The 24660-nt window shown below is 25.3% G+C and overlaps 1 protein-coding gene across 2 annotated transcripts in view; it reads left to right on the top strand.

The window, feature by feature from the left end:
- The window catches only part of LOC112689092 (protein prickle-like), a 152129-nt gene that overhangs the window by 12278 nt on the left and 115191 nt on the right, over positions 1 to 24660 (top strand). Inside the window, exon 1 of one of the 2 annotated variants that reach the window (XM_025562609.1) lies at positions 16475 to 16564. The exons of the other annotated variant lie outside the window; for it this stretch is intronic. The gene's annotated coding sequence lies outside the window, so the exon portion shown is untranslated. Of the gene's footprint in view, positions 1 to 16474; positions 16565 to 24660 lie in introns of those variants that run through there. 2 annotated transcript variants of the gene reach the window in all.

Below are 24660 nucleotides of genomic sequence, written 5' to 3'. Positions count from 1 at the left end.
TAAAACGTATGTTTTGAATGTTGTCATAATTCATAGACAGATTATATTTTAATATTTATTTACAAGTTATAATATTAATGTAGTTTTTCCAAGTTGTTGTTCACCATGAAAATGCATGCTTATGAAACAAAGTAAGTAAGCCATATGTGACACTATCTCCCCAGCGTATCCAAAACAAGTTAACATCGAGTCTGGAATATTATTTGCATTTTAATTTCTGCTTTTTTTCCCGGAGTGGAATTATTTTCCGAAACCAGTAGAATAGGGGACGAAAAAATAAAACATTCTGCAATACGTTTTAAATTAATAACCCTTTAATTTTACTCTGGGGACGAATAAAACTCATTGTTTGAAGCATTTAAACGATAAGAGTAAAAGTAAACTTAAAAAAAACAAAATATTATGGATATTTAGTGGTTGTTTTGTGTACAACTTATATAATAAAAAAAAAGTGTCTATGTCGAGTTTATTGGGGGAAATACTAAAAGAAAATCGTGTTCAGAACTAGTAAAATTTATTTAAATACTCAAGATGATTTATAGTAATATTTATTGTTAAAAATGTATAACTCTGTATGACATCTGAGTCAACCTTATCTAATTATAAAGTTAATTTTAAGATATTAAGTACCTGAATTATACTGAAGTTCAAAACGTACAATTTATATTAGTTCTAATAAGAATAATAACTCTTAGATACGTAATTCATATTATAACGTTAATGTTTTTTTAATCAACTATTGTGTTATTATTATTTAAAAATATTAATTGAATAACAATTATTATTAATCAATAGAAAAAGTAAAACAATTTTTATTTTATTTTATTATTTTTTTTAAATTAAAATATTACAGAACATCTGAAATAATAAAAATTCTAATTAATATTTGTATGTTAAAATATTAATAATTTTTCAGTAAATATATGCAATTCAATTTTAATAATTATAAAATTAAAAATAAAATCATACTTTTAAATTAAATACATTTTTGCTATTATAAACAGTAAATTTTTTACAACTCGATAGTATGTAGTCAAGAAGTATAAATATTATTTCACATTTGTATAAATATAAATAATTGTATAAATTTTGTATAAATAATATGAGGATTTTCAAATTAAAAATGAATACCCAGCTCCACTACGAAATTTTGAAAAAAAAAATAACTGCATTGAGTAAGATTTAGTGTTTGATAATTCCAAGTGATAAGAAAAAACAACTTCTTCAGTTATGTGTTATAATTTCATAATAAATCGTATTATAATTTTATGGTTTAAATTAGAACTGAGAAGTTGGACATCGTTGATAGATTTATGTTCTTATCACAACTTATCTATTTTTGAAAATAATTAATCATTTATTAAAATGAAATTAAAACTGTAATAACTTTAAACGTTCTGTTACTTAGTTTAACTGAACATATGATTAATTATATTATAATCATATTTATTATGCATTAGGTAGTCTAAAATTATAAAACTAATTTACATAGATTTTGTACTACGACCGTACACGTGTAAAATATACTCAATTACGAATTTGTATTGACTTTTAATTGAAGTACCGCCTATTTTCTACGCAGACGTAGACTTTTAATAGGTACAACGATACATAAGATTCGTTAGTTATAATTTATGTCTAAATATGTATACCTAATATTGAATTGAAATCCATCGTATAATATAATCGTTTTACTCAATGCCATATAATTTTAAACCCGGTTATCAAACTAGGTTTAATTTTTTTATAATAGATTTTATTAATATATCTAATCTTTTAATTGAATCTAAAATTAAAAATACACTTGGTAGACAATATTGAGGCATTGAAGTGGAATGTGATATTCTTTATTATTAATAACATAATTAATATTATTTTTTTATTTAGCTGAATTTGTGTTATATATAGCGGGTTTTTCGTTGAACTGAGGTTTAAAAAAAATAAGCAATTGGACTAACAACAAACATTTTTTTTAAACTTTTATAAATAACATTTTTTTTTTTTTTTTGTAAGTCGTTAGATTCTAAATTATGTTAAGAAGGTAATAAATATTTATTATTTTAAAATATTTGTATATCATAAAGTTTCTATTTTTTTCTTTTGATCTTATTGTGTATAATTGTAATAAAAAAAAACTGGTTTAATATCAAATGTTTATTAAACTTAAAAACTGTATTTGTAAGAAATTTATAAAATATTAAAATATTTTATAAGAGATATGTGTTGTAAAATAAAAAAAATATTTGAATTCGGTGCGTTTTAAACTTTCTCATTTTAGCACGATCCAATCAATATCTAACCCACATGAGGTCGATCGTAAATATTTCAGTGAGATAATGTAATAATAACCTGCAATTGATGACGTGTGGTATAATGTGCTCAGGATGAATACAAAACGAAAGTATACCTACCAGAAACCAATCATTACGTTGTGTATGCACTGGAATATTATGCGGTAAAGAACATACTATAGAAAGATATGTGTAGATAACGCACGAAGCTGTTGTAAAAAACATGATTTAACTCATGAAACTGAAATAAAATAATAATCAGAATAATAATACAAATAAAAAATAATGAAGCATTTGTTTATTTGGCGGGAAACGAATAAGAATATTAAATAGTGTTATCAAGATAGCGAGAAAGAAATTTTGCTTCTGAAAGAAGCTTTGATCTTCAATGTGTTATAAAAATACATGTTTATCGAGGCAGTAATGGATCAAGAATGAATTAATTTTTGACAAATGTTTGAGTATTATTCTCTCTTAAAAATATTTTAAGGACACATTCAAATAGTTTGAAATAAATATGATCATATTATAAAGTTATATTTTTCTTAAAAATTATTAGACTTTTGTTCACTTGTTATTTTTGGTTAGATTATTAAATTAACTGTAGTACTTCCACAGGACATCAGTAATCACTATTTTTTTGAATTAATTTTAAATTAAAAATATTATGCATTTATATTTTACGTACATTTTTAATAAACTTTTCTTTGTACTGTATTCAAATGATTAGAGTTTATATATGTTATACAATTGTTATCGTTAAATATTTGATTTAAGATCAGTGTAGGTAGTTCATAAAATATTATCGGTTTACTAAATTTATTCTTAACCCTTTCTTCGTTTTTATCGGATTCAAAATTGTATACTATTCTAGGTAGGTATCCTACTAATTAACTTGTGTAATTATCGATCAATGGATTTCTCGTACATGAAATAACGAAATGTGAAGCATTTAAACAATGATGTATTGTTTTTTTTATGTTATAGAGCACAAGTCTTCGGACCATTATTAAACTATTCAAACCATACGGGTGGTCAAAAAAGACATAATAACATTGTAAAACAATAAAATGAATTAGTAGCAGATCACGATTACACTACATTAGTTCTATTTTGATATAATATTAGTGTGGATATTGTCAATTTTCTCATCACAAATTTATTAGTAAAGGATTTTAAATGCATGGCACAAATGATTTTTAATTTCTTTTAAATATGTAATATACATCGAAGTTATTAACAAATTTACAACTTTTTGTTATTTTTAAACCGTGATACTATAGGTACTTAATTAGAAAAATTCACTAGGTTATCATAGTCAGTGAATCTATTTAAGCGACATAATAAAATAGTATACTTCTTTTTAAGTATTAAGTTTATATCAAATATATATCATACTATAATGTAAATAATACTGTTAATACAGAACCGTTGAATCAAAGGTTTAGATATTTTTGTTATAATTATTCACTCGTTCAATATATAAAATAGGATATAAACTTCTACTTGTCAATGTGACTGTGCAGGTAGGTTTTAATTGGATCAGATCTCGAAATATTTTGACTAAATGTATAAAAATAACTATAATTCGTTTGCAGATGAGAACTCTGCAAATTTGATTTTGTCAACGTTCATCATATCATACAGTTGTTATTATTATTTAATACGGTATATACTATGTTGTGTTATGAACGCTTGAAATTACGCGCGCCTGTAAGATAGCGTATCCAATCGTATACAGAGAAAAAGGAATTGTACTCCGGTCTCATTGTTGCTCTTGATCTTTGTGTGTGGGAAACAGACGGGAAATAGCACCGCAGGAATACCGAACACCAAATTGTCTGACGTGTGAGGAACAATAAATTAAAATGGATTTTTATTTTAGATTTAATAAAAACTCGTACTGAAATTCGTCACAAGCAACACAGGTTGCTACAAGTATCGAAGTTGCTAACAAAACTATAATCTGATGAAACCAATTCATTGGGTTACAACAACGTACAAATATTATAATGTCCGACACGATAAATTTTACGTAGATGTTTTCGTAATGAAAAATTAGTGATTTTTTGTAATTTTATTTTAACCGTTCATATACGCATCAGTGTCCAAAACATTTTTAAAATATGACGTTCATGTGATTAAACTAAAATTATTTATAGAATACCGTCTATCGTATATTATAGTATGATATATTATGTTCAAGTTTACGTCAATGGTAGATTTAAGTTCTAGTAAAATCTACCGTGGAAGTTTTTGAATTGGAATCTTAATGTCGAGTTAGAATTTAATTTCTTATGGCGCGTTTAAAGAATGTAAGAATGGGAAAATGTACGCATCAAATGCAACGGCGCTCATGCTAAAAGTAGTCTTCAGTATTTATTTTTCTTATAATAATATACGTTAGGAGAGGACGCAGAAAAAAAAAATTAGGGGGGGAGCTTGAGAAAATAAAAATAATTACCGTCAGGCCCGTATTTGAAAATTTGGTGCCCCCGGGTATATTATTTTATTAGCCCCTCCCCAAAAAAAAAAAAAATAAATAATAATAATATAACACATATTATTAAGTCCATAATCGAGATTCTTTAATATTAAAATATAACTTTTAATGAAAATCGTTTAATACTTTTTTTAATTAACAAATTAAACAAATTATAACATAATAAAACATACTATTTTCTTTTTTTATTGTTTTATTTTTTTTCATTAGGTACATCATTTTTAGAATTCATTTTGATAAAATATTTTGCCACCCTTGAGACTTGACGCTCCAGGACAGGTGCCTACCCGTACTCCTTCTAAATACGGGGCTGATTACCGTTATTTTAAAATAATTGACCATAAATTGACTATTGTCGATCGTTATCACATGACCATACAACACAAAATGTAGGGAAATCCGTCAATCATAATGTACCATTGTAAATAATATTATATCGATTACGTATATTTACTTATTTTTACTTACTGATAACAAGCGACTTACAAACACGCATTATTTTTACGAAGTATTTCCATTATGGAATTTCAAAAATTTGAGCTTTAAGTACCAATACCTTTTAGAACGTTTGGAAAATTACAAATTATTACAAATTCACTTTTCTCAACAAAACATTTTTTTTCTAGCATATTTTAATCGTATTTTGAACAATTCATTTTTTTTAAGGTACATAAAGTAGGATAAATACGTTTAAAATTAATCATACGTTCATTTCGGGGGGGGGGGGTTGAACCCCCAAAACCCCTCTCTGCGTCCGCCACTGATATACAATTATAAACCTGTCTACGGTTCTGTGAATCTTATTGGAATACGATTGTCTCGTATCTATTGAATTACACGTTAAGTACTAATGGAAGATTATTACTCGCAATGTTGGATCGTTAATTATATTTTATGGAAAAAATTAAATATCAGGTTTTCGTTTTTGTTATTGTACATATGGTCACTCATATTTTTTAGTCGAATTATGGAATTTTATTCTATTAGTCAAAAAAAAAAAATAAATATTTTGCGTACTCATACATAATATATGTTACCGGTTGTGAAATCGTTAATGGGATTATTTGTGTTTTATGTGGTTATTCCGTGTATAGCATCTTGCTACGGTACTATGATAGTTGTTTAATTTAAAAAAATTAATTTGTCCGTACAAAAAATTCGACTGCCGTTATCTCCTTTAGTCACTGTCAATAGTTCATATATAACTTGTTTGGCTAGTAGCCATCGCTGTTCATGTAGCATTAAAACCCGCCGACGCTACCGCCGCCCCTGTGATGGCCAAATCAATAAAATGTTGAAATTTACGGCTGTGATGAAAATATTCTCTCATAATCTCTGCGGAGGAGATGAGTGCAAAGCGAATAAACAAGTGGGGGGGGGGAGACACGTAGTATAATATTAATTTACGAGTAAAACACGTTATGTTAAAAGCATGTAATGTTATCGTTGGGAATGATTTTATTGTTTCGTACACATAGTGAATTATGCACCCCAGATTGAATGTGAATTATCGCAGCACAGGTATGAGGGAAACGGGAAAGGAACGAGATGAGAAGTAGTACACCAGACTTGGTTTAAATGCGTCTGTAAACGAGAGATAAATAGAGAGAGAGAGAGAGAGAGAGAGAGAGAGGGAAAAAGAGTTAAAAAAAAAAAATTGAAAACTGAGGTCTTGTAATTGGAAGACTGACGGTAGGTATTTCTTGACATTCTTACCGAGGAGACATTCTGTTTTATAATACGACCGCCATACGTGATCCGCATATTTAAAAATAAAAATAAACGACCTTCGGGCGTTGCGCATTGTGTCTCGACATCGTTGTCAATACACGAGGACTGGCAACGACAATTGGAGAACTACTCATTGTTTGGGAATAGAGCAAAAATTAGTTTTGTGTCTGAATAATTGACCGAATATGCGTGACTGAGGGTGTTGGACAGAGATGTTCTTTGATATCTCGATAGAGTGTGAAATTGTTTCGATTCCGTTACGATGTGAAGAGATATCAATTATTGTTAGAAACTCCACTATTCACACATAATTAATTCGAAAACTTATTATTGTAATTAAAATTTTAAATGATATTTCAATTTTAATTTTTATATTCTAATTGGTTATTAATTTACGATGATTAGTTTTTAAGCTTCTGTTCCCTTATATTATAATAAATAAAACCATTAATTAGATTTAAAAATATCATTTATTTTTTAAATTTTATTACGACTACGAGGTATTTTTTGTTCTTATTTTTAACTCGACTTTTTATTTATGAAAAACATTAAAATTGCGTTCATTTATAGTTATTATTTTAATAAAATGTTTTAGATTTAAGAAAATAATTGAAATATAAACTTAAAATTTACTACATAATAATAATAAGTTAAAAATGAAAATTAATTTAAAATTATAAATGTTATTGCTAAATTTAATGCAACTGGTTTCATTATATTTATTCATAAATAATTACATCATTGTTCTAAAAGTTGTAGTTGATTATTTCATATTACTACAGTGGATTTTTTGATTTCTAATAAATTACTTAATCATTTTAATATCCGTGTATCTTGTGTAGAAACGCGTCAAAAGTGTTGTTTGTTAAACGATGATAACACTTATATATATATATACTATTACAGTGCTTAAAATTGCTCAATTAAAATGGAAAAGTACATAATTAACGGGCTAATTTAACACGTTTTGATGAAATCAAGTGTAATTTAGCGTAAAAATTAAAGCACTAGTCATGCGGCGTTGCTTTCTTGTACCTAAAACAAACGGACAATAATTTAATCATTATACACACGCAGTAGTCATATATTATTTCAGAAACTGTCCATTAAAAATGTAGTTGTGTTATGTTGTAATGTTACACATTTTTTCTGAATCTGATCGAGACATATAGTTTAACATCTAAATGAGTATAGATGTATTAGCTTCGTAGATGTACAAAAAACTTGTTTCGTGTGGTACATATCTTTATATAACAGTAGGCGTGTTGGTAATGGATGTATATAACTTTTAGTACGAATAGTCGTTTTTAATCTTTGTTTTAACATAACGCTCATAATACATGATTAACAAATCGTTTTTATTTAAACGTCTGTCACGTTCTAAAAATTTTTATTTATCTACCGAAATGAAATAAAAATATTTATAATTAACTGTTTAAACGTTTAATATTTATAATTGTATATATTCATTTTTATTTATACAAATTATTATATAATTTATAAAGATGTTTTAGTATAAATTTATATAACCGTATAATTACGGTCATTATTTATTATTAATAAAAAATAATTACTTTATTAATCGAATACAAATAGTCATAATATTGTAGTAGTATTTAATACATTCTATTATATCACAGTGTTATTAAAATTTCGATAGTTATGTGTGTGTTTCAATAAATATAATATTAATTTCAAATAATATTTTAACATAAAAGTCTTACAATATTTTATAGTTTTTTTCAAATCAAACAAAAGCTATACTATGCATTCCTGAAGAAAATTTCTAACATTTTTTGAAAAAGGAAAATAACTCACTAGTTTTTATGGAATTTTGTCAACATCGGTTTTGGATTGCAAAAATCGTTGGTTTCTAAAAATAGTGGTAGTATATAGATACCTATATGGCTATAGTATATCAATAAGTGCAAAGCAATACGAAGAGTTCTTAATGTAAATATCATCGCGTCGACTATTTTGTACCTTTTTCGTCTTACAGCATACAGTTACTGTATTATACTGTATATACCAGTGCCAATTTTAGTATCTAAATGATAAATCGTCAAGATTACCACCTGCTGCCGAGAGACTTCATGATATCCGTTAATAATAAACGTTTTTATGGTCTCGTAATTGTTGTCCATGTTCATTCCATAAATCAGTTATGATTCATTTTAAAATATGTCTGATATTACAGTTTGGTGTAAATTTATGCATCTTAATTACAGGTGGGTTACAGCTGTAGAATATATACATGATTATATGTAAATTATTTTAATTTTTGCTGATGAAAACGCAAAGAACTATATGCTTCGACTTGCCGGATGTAACGAGATCATATCTATTATTACTCGTATTTCAATATACTCTGGCATATAGGAAAAAATGTTTAATTTTTTTAATCGTTTCCTATTAATTCATGATTTGCCCGGCAACTTTAAATAACTTTATTGAATTATAATAGGTAGACATGTTTTAACATGTTGTATAACGACTATAAAACACATCATTAGAAGTTAAGTATTTAAAAAATGATTTATTGAGTATATTTATATTGGTTGGACTAAATCACTTTTGGTAGTATTTTAGTTTTCAGCTTAAAAATATTTAATTACGTTTTATAAATGAATCAAATATATTGCTATTAAATTAAAATTGAATAATAGTAATATGAATGTGTTATGAGTAAAAAGTGCCACGAATATCAGATAATGCATCACTTTTGTAGCTAAAAATATCAAGTAAATTAATACAAAATAATAAAACAACTCGATACTTACAATAAACTGTAATTTATGATTTTATTTTCAGGTAATTATGATCTTCTTTGCCAATTCAAATATCAAATAAATTGGTATGTATATGTTTAAAAATTTAGATTTTAAATTTATTCTACTATATTTAATAAATTAAAATCATGATAATGACGAGTTTAAAAATAGTTTTAAAAATCGTGGATTTAAATACAAAATGTTAATGTGTATAGTTATGAAATTAACTCTATTTTAATAAATATGTTGCATACTTTAGTAGATTATATGATTTTAGATAAGTGAATGTTACAAATATGTTAAACATTTAATTATATTGAGTTTTAGTTTGAAGTCTGAGAAGTACAGTAACTTTTGAATAACAAAATAAATATTGTACGAGTTTTTGTAAATAGGAATTTAATATAAATATATAAATGTTTCAATGAGATTTATTGTTATATTAACTTACCTAGTTGTTGATATTATTCCTTCTAAAATGTAATACTATTTTGAGTATAATTAACTAATTATAATTTACCTTGTTGATATAATAATATAATAATAATTTATATAAATTAAATGCACAAAAGTATTCAAAATGGACCTTGACCTAATTTTAAAAGTGATATGTGTTAGGCATGAGAGTTCATTAAAATAATATTATTTTTTTTTTTAAACGATTTGCTTCTATGATCTAAGTAGACAATCATGTATCATCATTTTTTTTTATTTTTATTCAGTATGGTAAGTCTATCATAAATCATATTGATTAGCGCTTCGTGGTATCTTAAAGACAATACAATAATGAAGCCGCCCAAAAACTTAAGATGTTCATCTTGTCAAACCGAACTAATGGCATTAGATTGGTTATACGATGATAATCGATCACATGTCGCCACCAGGTCAAATAATGATTGACCTTTTATTAAACGCACATGGTCTTATAACTGTTTTAAATTTATAACGTGTGTGTTTACTTCAAGAAGAGACCAAAGATTTTTTAAGTTAGAACATACATTATTATTTGTATACAATACATTAATATACAAAACTTGAGTGTCAATCATTTTTTATCGAAATAATAATATTAGTCTTTAATTATAAATATTTGAGCATTTTTAATGATACAGCTAATGTATTATATTATACACTGTCGATTTTTGATTTGCGAGTTTTTATAATTAAAAAATATTTATCATGATACATGACTTTATATATTAGTATCATGAGTGAACAAAATTTAATTTAGGAATATTTTTAATTTTATACAGCTGTATTATAACAACTATAACTAAGAAAATAATAATTGCTTAAATTTTTTAATATTATCTACTAGTAGACAATTATTTAGTAAAACAAAAGGTACTTTATGGTTATTACAAATTAATAAAACTGAAATAATTAACTTGAAAATATTTCCTTTATCTAGAAAAAGAAAGATTTATGAAATTCTGCTAATAATAATGAAATTTTATTGTTAGCAACTCACTAAGCATTACGCAAATTACGATGATAGAAGCTTGAAGGTATATTGAATTAATATGACTTTATCAGTTTTAAGGATCATCAAACGGTTTTCTGGCAAAGGAAATCTCTTGTTTAATTAAATACTATATTATAATATACATGTAAAATGTATGTGTAGGTAAAGATTTACAGGAAAACATAATAGATTACACTATTTCTCTTTGTATACAAAGATTACTATAGTATGTTATATAATATTAGTACAACATATAAAATATCGTTTGTTAAAATTGAAATTAAAATAAATTTATAACTTGATTTAGTACTTGAAACCATCGAATTTATAAAATTTTATTACATTACAAAATCGATGATGATAATTAAGTTTTTTTTTTTGAATTGTATAAAATATCTAATAATTTAGAAATTCAGTCGTAGCAAATATGATCCTGCAATATTAGAGAAACATTAATTAGCACTTATACTAAGTAAATATTGTACAACTATTTGTTTATTTTGGTGACTAAACATTTAAATAAATATTTTTGACCTTACAATATTATTGCCAAACCATAACATAAAATAATCCAGTTAAAATGTAAATGTACCTATACCAAATCCTTTTATCAACTTTCTTAACATTCATATCAAAGTTTCTTGATTAAGTTTCGTTGAACCAATAGTATAGCAACTTTAAAATTTAAATATTAAACAATATGAATACTGATCAATATTATTTGAAATTTTCGAAATTATTGACTTTTTAATAAAAATGTTTCTATAGTTTAAAGGTATGGACCTAATTTTTTTTTCCAATAGTTAAATATTATGTATTTTTTTTTTAATTTAATTTTTAAATTAAATTTAAAATACTGAAGAAATACTTATTAAAGTTAGGTACATAAATTAGGTATTGATTTTAGAAAATGATAGAATTATATTTTGTATTAATACTTAGAATTATTTAAATGTTCCGAAATCAAATATGTGGTGTTAACTTTTTAATTGTGCTTGTTAAAATATGTAAGCAATATTATATCTAGGATGGTTTATGAATGCAGTCTTTGAAGGTTGGAGGATAAAGAAAGAGGAACTCGCTATAAAATAAGAAATTCTTTGACAAGTTTTGGTTTTAGTTGTAGACCACCAGTCTTTCACTATTTATTACCATATTCTCGAATTCCTTCACGAATTAGATACGCCCTTCTCCATATATATATTATTTTTTTTGAAAGTATATGTTATTTTATATTTATAATAATGTTGTAATATTACAAAGTCTTCTGAGTAAATTTAGAATGCTATTGGTTTCACAAAAAATTGTTCTTATCTCTGATAAAACGGTCGAATAAAAAAAAATTTGTACAGTTATTTTTTTTATTGTTATGTTCTAAGTCTTAATAATTTTTTTGTATTATAATTAACAGATTGATTTTTTAAAATTTACAATTTTTAATTTAAAAATGAATTGCAATACCTATCTACATAATATTAATAAATAATAATCAAAACAAAAATATATATTTATAAACATTTTATTTAACTTATATTTTGTTACGACAATATGTACCTTTTAATATTTTAATATAACATGCATCACCAGATATATTTTTGGTATTTATGAGTGTGATTGGAATTGATAATCAATTTGAAGAAGAAAAAAACATAGTTACATGATGTTTTTATATTCATTGTGTATTACAACAAGTATTATAATAACACTTTATTGTATTAAAACATTTTGTGAATTTAAAATGTATAGTAATTCACTTTTGAAAATAATGAGTTAAATAAAACAAAGTGGGATTTAAGTTTGCATTGAATTTGAATAAATAACTTGAGTATTCTGGGGCAGTGCGGACGGACTAGTCTCGGGTGTTTAACTCTTGTCATTACACTTACAAATAAATTTGAATGTAGTCGGATTCTACATTTCGAGTTTATACAATATTATTGTGAATTGTTTTGAAAATGTATTGTTTTTACTGTTTATATATATATATGTTACTGGAGTTGATGCAATTTGGGTAATAACGTCAATCCACTATTCTTAGCTAATTACGATAAATCCTAATAATACACTTTAAGTATCTCGTTCCATAAAATCATCTGACAAAGCCTTGAGATCCTGTAATCAGTAGCCTACCGAATCTTTACGAATGAGCATTTTTTACCTAAAGTTATTTAGATTTTAAATAATTGGATTTTCAAAATTACTTTTATAAAACAAACATATTATAGTGATTATATTTGTGTTTGTTCATCGTAATGTAGCAACATAAGATAAAATACAAGTAAATACGTATATACGCTGTTTTTACATACTTAACACTCCAAATTTTAAATCAATATAGTTGTCGGAAATGTTGTTATTTCCATGAAATGTTAATAGTTACAAGATTGCTTGTGAATCTGATAAGTTAACATGATTTTTTAATCAACAACAAGTAATGCCTAAATTGATATTAATTATTGTAATTTCCAATGGCAATAATGTTAATTCCTAAATTTACATCTTTGTCGGTAACATGTGTATTTTAGAAACACTTTTAAAAGTGCTGATGAATTTAAAAAAAATAATATATAATAATATAATATATATATAAATGTAGTGACAAGATAAACTTTAAAATTAGTATATTTTTAAATAATAAAAAGTATAGTTTTTATAGATCTTGATAATTTAATTTGACATTAATCATGTGTATATAATTTCAAATAAATTTAAACTCCTTATTAATTTCATTCTCAAAGTAAAACAAAGGAAATAAACTTAATTTGAATTTTATATATAATCAAAAGAACATTCTTCTTCATTATGTTAATAACCTAAATAGAATTAGAAATTTGCATAATGTTAGTTTGAATCACACCTGCGGCAAATATATATATAACCGAATACCAGTTTTTCGATGATAACAGTTGACTTCTGATAAAATCATAGAATGGTTCTTTTAATTAATGATTGTATTTGATATGTGAAAACTTTGAAAAATATTTATAAATTAAGTTTGCGTTTAGCTTAAAATCTGTATAACTTACAACTAAATTAATCAAGTATTAGTAAGTAAATCATGCCGACAATTTGGTGGGAATTAAAGGATGAAGCTAGAATTCAAAGAATTAGTTCACATGAATAACATGTACTCAAATAAGGTTCCGAGAAAAAAAACTTAAACCGTTTTTTATAAATTTTAGGATAACATTATTTTTCATTTTGATTTTCTCTGAAATCTTTTATAACTTCACTGCAGAGTAACTTATGTACATCCATAATAGTAGTGACATATTTCGATATTTAATTAAAAGTGTAGCTATTGTTTTTTGGTTTTTTCTAATAGAATTTATTATTTAGTATCTAAATCATATATTAATATTGTAAAATGACTGTAAAGAATGGAAGAATTTAGTATTGACAGCAAAGAGCATAAATGGCCTGTGACGCTAAAAAAAATAATAATGACTGTAATTCAATATAATTATTTTTTAAATCCAAATTTTTATTTGTGTTTCAAAATATTAATTTTTATATGACTACAACATTTTTATAAAATGTTGATAGATTTTCCGAATATTTAAGTAAGATTAATTAATTTCATTGCATATATTGCTTAGGTATTATAAATATTCCTTGGGAATTTTTTATAATGTCCACATTTGTAATGGTAAACAATGCGAAGCGGGTGTGATCCATCTAGATTTTATATCCGGTTTTTCTTTTTTAATTATTTCAATTACCCATGTACTCGTATTATTTGAATTAAGATGGATCTAATATTATTATATTAATTTACCAAGAATAATAATAAGAATAATAATTTATTTGCTGATATAATCAGAGGTAACAATAATTTTTGTTATGTTAAACTTTTGAAAATAATTAATTTCTCATAATTAATTATTATTCTTGGAAAATATTTTTCACTGTTTTATTTTATTCAGTTTTTAAAATCAGTACACTTTATTTTATACCTGCTGTTATACTCTATTTTCTGTCTATTTACTTTTTATAAGCAGTTAATTTGTATAGTGCTGGTGTCGCATTATAAAACTGTGAATTGCTTCGAGTTTCAAAAACTAATGACAAACATTTAATGTGAAGTGTCCGTCAGGAATATTGTGATAAAATGAGCGCTTGTTTGAACAATGAATGTTGAAAAATTTCAACACTGCCAAGATACAAATAAATAAAAAAAATTTTAATTTGTTTGCGTGTGTATGTCATGTAACAAGGACGTAACAGATTGACGGGAAGGCAATAATACATTGCTTATCGTTCAGTGGAGACGGGGTGAACATCAGCGGTTTTGATATTCGTCGGGCGTCTGCGTTTGCCTTGTAGTGAACGCCCAGAGGCGAAATTGTTTCTCGCCGGTCGAGTAATTCGCATAATATTACACTGTAGTAATATGATTTCGCGAATGTGACTTAGTCCGGGGACCGTCCTCGTCGCGAGTGATACGTGCGGGGGTGGCGTCATACGGGGCTGATGGAATCTGCTGGGGGTGGGGAAGAAGTTAGAGAGAGAGAGAGAGAGAGAGAGAGAAATACACTTAAAATCAAATTCGAGATCACACGGTCACGTACCGAGAAGGTAATGGAAGGTAGATAGGTATTTAGGTGTTTCGAAATAATTATCATCTAAAACGCACCAGAGAATATTATTATTATTATTCACACGTGCACGTTGGGTTGCGTGAATTGTACATTTCCGGAGACGCTCTAGTGAGCGCACCACACGTAACGGAAAGAAAACTATGAAATTCTGTCCCGTAGACTCTACGGACCTCCTGGACTTATCAGTTGTCACTATCGATGATCACATCTATTGTAGTCTTGTTATTCTCCATCGTGGTACACCGTAACGACACAAAGCGTATTTCCTTCCCCGCTCCGACCTCCAATAGGATAAAATCGATCCCGTGCGCATAATTACATGACCATAATTTAATCGATAACGATTAACAACGCCGTTTCAAACATTTTAATGCCGGAGCGGTTGTTAATTCGGTAAATATATCCGCGACCTATGGAATTGACATCTCTGGAAATCGATCGGTACCGGTGTACAACTTGATGACATTGCGTTTCGTCGACCATATCGCCTAATAGTGTTCTGCTTCCGATGTATTGATGTGGTTTAGAGAAACTTCATTATTCAGTATACAGAGGGGTCGTTCTTGCACCATAGTTGACAGATACCAGGATCTGCAACGGAGCAGCATGCGAATAATTTATTTCTATCGAACTAAAATAATAAATAGATTAGTAGTACACTTGTGTTCAAAATCTGACCAAGGTAAAACGTTTATTTTATAATATTTATATATCGTGTGTAATAGATTCATAAGAACTCTGAGTAAGTACTTTGAGTGATTGCAATTTTAGTGTCGAGTGTTGCCGCGGAGGTAAAATACCACAACAAATGGAGATCACGGAATATGTGTAAATTAAAATAAAATATGCAATTTTCTTAAGATTAATGGAAATGTATCAATACACCATAGAATTAAAGGATTTATCGTCGATCAACGTTTGAATAATTGATTTGGTTACTTGGTAATTTTATACAGCCACCATCTTGTGTTTATCTAATCCGATTCAAATGTGTTATTGCATTATTTCTTTGACTGTCAATCGACCGCAGCGCAGACTCCCGGGTGACTGCGATACAGCACGCGCCCCCGGCAGCACGTGTACGGTGTACTGTATTGTTAGTGCATCCCCAGTCCTGACGCAGATCGGTCATACGTCGTAACACCGTTTCCCCGTCGGATATTTTTTACTGTCAGATTTATAATCGGATCACATACTTTTGGGTGAGTTCGTTTATTCAGTCGTAATAGCCATAGCTTGTGATGGACGAAAAATATTGTTTAAATTTTAACTGTATTTGACCCAGTATTTATATTATATTTCAATTTATACAAATACTTCAAATGGTATTGTTTTAGAAAAAGAAAAAAGTCAAGTTTGCTTTTGTTTTAAGAATTTCATTTTTATTTTGTAAGGTATCAAATCTACGTTGTACGAGTCCTTGGCTTTTATCCTAAAAACCTTAAATTTCTTTCAATACTATTTTTTTTTTTTTTTATATATTCCAGAACTACTTACAAAAGTAAAGTGATTAACAGATTTTATGTCTATTTTTATCATCGTTTAAGTCTTAATTTTTCGAAATTCATTCTAAAGTCCTGGGGCAAATATAGCAATTTACAATTAATATTTATTTCAAGCTTTTACACGATTGAAAATATTTTCAGCAGTGCCAGTGTTCGGCAATATATATATATATATAATATATTTCTCAATGTATATGGACTTGGGTATTGAGTCGGTTAGCTGTAGAAAGAATCATAGTGGGCCAAACAAAGTATAGCTCAATTAAGATTTTGATGACTAAAGAAGTATTATAGTGATGATCCTCTAAACTTTGAGTTCATCTTCTTCTTCCAAATATTTCAAAATATTTTATTAAAGTTTAAATGTGTTCATAATTTTTAGGATTATTTATTGGAAATCACCTATCATCTGGAGGGATTAATATTTTCTTTGTGTGTAATTGGTATTAATTATTGATTATTTATATAGCCTAGTTTTATTTTCTATATTATACCAATTTTTATAATTTTTCTTTTGTGATCATGGTTTATAAAATATTTTCAAAAAATGTCACTTCCCTATAAAGTCCAATTTTTTTTTATCTTGAAACAAGTATATTTGAAATACAATAATTAAGTAAATCATTGTGATTATTAGTTAAATTTAAATAATTAAATAATATTTAGTTTGTATGGAATAATTAATTCTAGGGTGCAACATTTGTTTGGGGGATATTTTTTCTACCAGTACCATTGCATATAAATTCTCACGATAATGATATAAACGAATAAGGATATATTTTTCTACAAATTTAATTAAAGAAAATTATAAAATGACAACTGCACACTAAGTTTCTTTCGAATAATTATTTCTACGTCACTGCTAATTCAATTTTCAAAAAAAATCATATAGTTTTTAACAATACGTTCATTGGAAGATTATACTTTGCTTATTTTTGTTTGAAGACATTTTAATGAATGCCAATAAAATACTATATCTATATATATAATAAAATACTATACTATGTGATAAATTAGAGCTACTTAATTTAACCTCGAATTTTAAATCGATAAAATCATGATTTAAATTAATGAAAAAGCTAAGTGGAAAATATATATATAATGTTTTTAATTATGTTAATCAGTTCAAAAATAATTAAAAAATAGATTTTCACTAAAAATTTACTTTTAAGATAATTTTATTTTTATTTTTTGATTAAAAAAAAAAAAATGTTATTACTCCAATTAAAATGTATTTAAAATACTTAGTTTATAATGTAACGTTGATTTTTCTACTATGATCAATTCATTAAAATATTAGGTATATATTTAATTTTTTTTTTTATATTGAAGTATAATGAAAGAAAAATTAAATATTCATACTGCACATTACTATCAAATCGTCAACAATAATTTTTGGCATAATTAAAATTTATGTCAATCACAGATAATATTTTTGTTTGTCTTCTAAATAATTATTTTATATTTAAACATTTATTGGTTTTAATTTGAATAGTGTAAACTAAATACATTGATATCCATTATCACAAGTATTTTATAGGAATAAATTATTTAATAAAACATAAGATTATTTTCATTTGAATTCGAATAATATTTATTTTTATGTAACAAAATATGTTTTACAAATAGATATATTACAATTAGGTGAACATCATAATATTATCCGGATGTGTGTATTTTGTGGAGATGCTCATGTTTATGTTCAAAAACAGATGTTATTCTATTTTCAAACGTTATTTTATTTTCGAGCAAATGTCCAGGACATAAATTCCAGCAAATGATTATTATTAGCTTTTCAGCTGCTGTGGGGTACTTTGAAAAATCAAGTTTTGTGTTTTGGTTAATTCTATTTATCCGTACAATGAATAATAAGCTTTATTCACTCACAACTTTTTAGTAGTGTATTTGTTAGTTATTCATCAGTTATATTAGATTATTCTGCATAATATTTTAAATTAAACTAATATTTAATGGAATAAATTAAGTCCACATCCTTTAGATAAAATTATTAAAAATAATATTATTATAAGTTTTAATCATAAATTTTAATTTGTGGTATAATTTGTTTTAGTAAAATTGTATTATTAATTGTTACTAAATCTTTTTTGTAGAAAATTGATTTACGTAAAAAACAAATAAGTAGTGTTATGAAAAATAAAGAATTTTCAAATTAAATTTGTCTATTGCAGTAATATTTTATTAACCAATAAGATTTTAAAATTATTATTTTGTATTTTAAAAAAAATTAGAAAATTCTCAAATTAAGAATACAAAAGTATTAACAAAAAAACTAATATTTTTTTTGATTACACTATCAACATTAAAAAAATATTACACTTAGGTCCGAAAACCCTGACCAATCTTTAAAACAGATTTATATGCAGGTATATGGTTTACCTATAATAAATTGCATATTGAACCAAATAAGTTCTAAATCAAATAAAAATTTTGGAATGAAAATTTCAAAGAGCATTTTAAATTAAATCAAAAAATCAATATTATTAAAGTTTTGTTTAAACTTTTTTGATCACTATGTACAAAATAATTAGTGCTGTGAGTCTATACATAATTGTCTGATTAGTTAACATCTATATTAGATAATGTTTATATTATAGTTGTTTGATATACATCGAATATAAATGAATGTAAATTCATACCACTTAGTGTTTAACTTTTTCCAAGTTTTTATATTAACTTTGTATAAAAATTTAATGTTTACTGTTTGATATAAAAATATAAGACTTTAAAACACTAATACTAATTTACTAAAAAATGATTGTCTCTTATTGCAATAAAACATTATCAAAGCAATTATACATTACTTAATTAATTAGCAAAGAATTCCCATTATTGTTTTTTTTTTTTTTTTTGTTAATTTTTTGTAAAAATTCTTTGGGTTGTAAAAATAAAAGAAGCCTTATCTCATTCATTATATGTCCGCAAATCGATCAATCAAGTTTTCCTTGGACCTTTTTTGAATAAAAATCCATTCCCCCTTTAGTTTATTTTTTGCACCCTTGGTTGTCTTGCAAAACCTTTTAACCGGCCAGTCTGGCGCCGGAACTACCCTTAGAGAAAATAAGGCTGGCAAATGTAGTAAATCGGAGAACTACTGAAATCGATAACACAATGAACGTCATTGTACGTCATTATTTTAAAATTATTATTTAACTCCATTATAATTATATGTAATTTTCTGCATCTAAAATTAAATAAATATCAGTATAGTAGTACATAATATTGTTTTTTTTTTTTTTTTTAAACTAATATTGCCATTGTTATAAGATATATACCGAATAATTTATTAGATATTTCATCTTATATTTAAATTAAAAATTTTTTTTTTTTATTGTACAATATAGTTTTTTCTTTTAAATAGTAATTTCTAACATTTATTTGGTTTGTAGTTTTCTCATAAAATTGGACAAAACATTTGTATTTTGTTTTAATCTCTGATGGATATAAAAAAATTATTTTGTAGAAGAATATTTTTTCTTATTTTTAAAGTTTTAATATTTAAATGTAGAAAAATAAAAAACACGAAATGAGTTGGTTTTTCATAATAATTTGTAAAATGTGATCATAAAAAAAGCGTATAACATTATGTTTTAAGATTTATTTATGAAATACAGTTCCAAATATTGTAGTTTCTGGTGAAGTACAAATATATTCCACAGTTATCGAGTTTTAATAAAATGTAATATAATAATAATGTTTACATTAGAGTAGGTATATAATTTTTATTTAATTATTATTTATCGATACCTAGTTCATCTAATTAATGCACATTTGTTATCTGGTACATTTTATATCTGGTGCATATTAATAACATGTTATTAGTAGAAACAAATTAAATTATGGTAATTTAAATTTTAAACATTATATTTAATGGATTTTTTTATGTATCCCACTTGGCACTGAATTAATTCTATTGCTTACGTGATGTCCATACGGATTCGAAGTATATATTTTAATGATGAGATGTTTGTAAATATTGCTTTTCGTACTTCATATGAATTCTTTGAAGTTAAATTTACCACTCAAGTAATACCTACTCAAATAAAGACCACATAACTACTCGATTACAAGAATACTAACGTTTGATATCTATAAAATATAAATGTTTCCCAGACTTATTAATTTAAGCTGTATAGAGTATTAAAAAAAAACACTGTACATTTTTAAGTGTTATGTTAAGTTGCTATTACATACTTATACTTTAACTTACTAATTGCAGTTTGTTTCAAAAATAATAATTATTTACCAGTGGATCGTATTATAATTTTTCAAATTTTTGGTGGATGTGTTTGATACTCGACATTGACAGTTGGACGGATTGGTTTGGTTTGTTTAATGTGTACGAAATTAATTGAACTTTTAAATTGAAAATTTGGTGATTAAGTCCTTTGGACAATTTTAAAATGAAATTTGTTACCGAAGCTATACTATTTTTCTGTAGCTGTGTAATATAACTGTTGTGTAAATGAAAGTAAGTTATTAATCAAGTGTACATATAATATCTTTAAGACGTTTAAAATACTCTTTTGGATAGATACGATGAAATATACATTATGAATATTATTATTATATTATTATAGATTAATTGCTACTGATCTACTATTGGACCGTAAACGATTATGTGTCAGACTTATTTTCACTACTTCTTGTTATACTGTTATTTTTTTTTTTTTTTTTTTTAACTAAAACATGATCTGCTCACAGTGCAATGATTATAGACTATGTCATGGATGTCTGTACCGGAAACCATGACAGGACATTGTCAAAAAGCAATTACGAATGACTTTAGGTACCTACGAAAAAAAAAACAATTATAAACGATTATCGTATAGAATTCAAAAAATAATAAGAAACTGGTTTAAACAGAAAAACGAGGAAAAAAATCCTTAAAATCGTCAATTAAAATAATGGTAGACTCGTGCAGCCCCTAAGTATTTTTATGCCAACTCATTATGGATAGTTTTAAAATTGAATATCAAATTATTTCTTAACTCATTATAAAATAACTAGTGAAATAAATGTATTTATAGTTTTTTTATATTGACTTTAGTTTAATTAATTTTTTTGTTATTGAATTTGATTACATTTTTTTATCAGAATGAGCTGTATAATAGTCATATAGTACAGACTCTAACCATATATTTTGCACGTTAAGAGGGTCGGGTATAACATTTTAATGATCCACTTATTATGCAATTGTAACAGGATATTACATTTGGAAGCAATTATTATCTTATTGTAAATAGGTTTTGAGCGAAAATATTGTGCAGATTATGTTGATTGAACATGTACTTGTTGAAATGTAAAATAATATAACAAATTTGTTTATTCATTTTTTTCATGTAAAATAAAAATGTTGGTTCACATTTAATGTGAATAGCTAATAATCAAAATTAAATATGTATAACATATTAGTTGTTTTCATAGTATTAAATTTGTATTTATTTGTGGTCAGAAAAAATTTGATAGATCATAATATGCATTTATGAACCTATATATGACTAGCTACAATTATTGTCAATTAGACCGTTTGTAATTATTTTATTATGACATTCCATATTATAATGCATTTTTAAATATTTATACAACTAAAGATAAATGATAATAATAAATTATAAAAATAAATGGTTTATTGTTTCGTTTGATATGTCCAAGGAATTGTAATACATTAATAAATGTATATTCATGATTTATTTTAAATTATATTAATGCATTGAGTTTAGACTTTTTTTTTTCATTATTTAATATAATGTTGATTATTTTTTCAATATAGGTTACTTTAATAGTTTACAAAAAAATTTTATTTTATTTTTATAATTTCAGTACATAGATTTCTCAGTAGGATTTACAAACGGTTTATAGATTCAAAATAATTATGTTACTTCCACAGTTTTTTGATGAAAACACGATTGGAATTATTCAATTACATTCAATTTATCAAACATCAAAAAATGATTAATGCTATTAAATTACATTTTTTTTCTGCATATATAAATATTATGTTTTATAATATATATTTAACTAAATTTAATTAGTTTGAAGTGTTTGAATTGAGAGCTTCTTTAAAAATATTGCAATTTAGTGAATTTATTTATATCATTCATTAATCACACATTTTAGTTTGAAAAAGTCTTCAAATATACGGTTCAATATTGTTTTCTTCATAAAATAAAAGGAAGTAAATGATATTTTCCAATATTTGGTTTCTTCGTTCATTTAAGATTTTTCAAATAGGTTTCAATCATGTTGATTACATAACTAAGCAATATAAATCTCAATATACTTTTTGGGTTGTAAAATATTGCGATGCCAATGAACAGCTTTCAAATGCGATTCTCGAAACGTAACGGGAGTTCAGAGTCGTTTAGCCAGGGAAAATGAAAACCTCACCATTTGCTCCTGTGATATACTATCGAATAAATTAAGTTATTACTTCTGTAGAACAATCTAGAGTTTACATTGTAGACTGTAGTTGACCGATTTTTCACAGTCCGTTGATTTATAGTTATCGAAATCGTAAAGTGCTACAATCTTTATTAATCGTATATTATTTCTTATTGGATAACAAAAGTATATGCTATTTTGAACTAATACAGATTTTATCAAATAAATTGTATGATACCTGAACAAACATTTTAGCTTATGTAATTATTTTGATAACAAATTAAAATTAAATATAATTTAAATTAAGGTCCTAGGAGATAAATATAATGCATGTAAATTAATATTCACTGAGAAATATAATGGTATTAGTATTTTATAAAATAAAATATGAATAAAGTTATTATAAATAATTGTGTATTTTAATGTATGTAGTACTAGTTATCGAAGTTTTAATTAATTTAATACATTTTTTAAGTAATATAAAACAATAATAAGTTATTACAAATCATTAACTTTCCAATTGGAATATGTGTTTGTATTTAAATTTGCTTGTATTAATTACATTCGTTATTTTCAAGCAGTATTAAAAAATTAGTTAATTAATTTTGATATTTTTTATAATATCTTTTAATTTGATTAGTTACTGTATTTTTAAATGTAATCATATAGATGGCGAGCATTAAGGAAAATAGAGTCAGCCATGTATAGTTTTATTAATTCTCTTCCATTCAAACGTCATTTGAAATTAATGGTTTTTAAAATTAAAGTGGCCCAGATTGTTTGTTCTTAAACATAATTAATAATTTTGCAATTTTGACATTAGTATTTGAAATACAATGTATGTCCAATTTTGGATATATGAAATGTAATAATATATTATAGTGAAACTAAACGCTAACTGGGAAAAAAATAAAATTCAATAGTTCCATTTAGAATCAAAAATTATGATTGAATTAAATTTCTCAAGTTTAATTAATTTTTTGTCTCGTTTAGTTAAAAAAATTGTGATTCTTATAAATAATTATTTCATTATTTCATTATTTCAACGCTTTTTACTGTCAATAAACCAGTCACTAATTTTAATAGGCACAAATTTAAATGTTTATAAACGAAAATTATGTGTAAATTATATTATAATGTAATTTTTGAAATAATAGAGTAGAGATTGTTATTGCTACAGCTTCAAAGTTTCAATTTTTACTGACGGGTTCGTGTTTGTAATAGCATTCATTCGTACTTTGTCTCTTACCCAATTTAGTGATCACATAGCTGTCTAAAAAGGTACACAATTTTCTGAAGTAGGCAAAGTAAGGGCGTCTAGGAGTGTTTCAAAAGTTTACTGAATGCCCGACGGATACTCAGCCAAAATGATGATGGAGAAAATCCATTTT

The sequence above is a fragment of the Sipha flava genome, unplaced genomic scaffold, assembly GCF_003268045.1.
Source record: "Sipha flava isolate LNK unplaced genomic scaffold, YSA_version1 42_pilon_pilon, whole genome shotgun sequence".
Lineage (NCBI taxonomy): Eukaryota > Metazoa > Arthropoda > Insecta > Hemiptera > Aphididae > Sipha > Sipha flava.
Note: the sequence above shows the minus strand (reverse complement) of the source record. Positions and strands in the feature narration are given on the sequence as shown.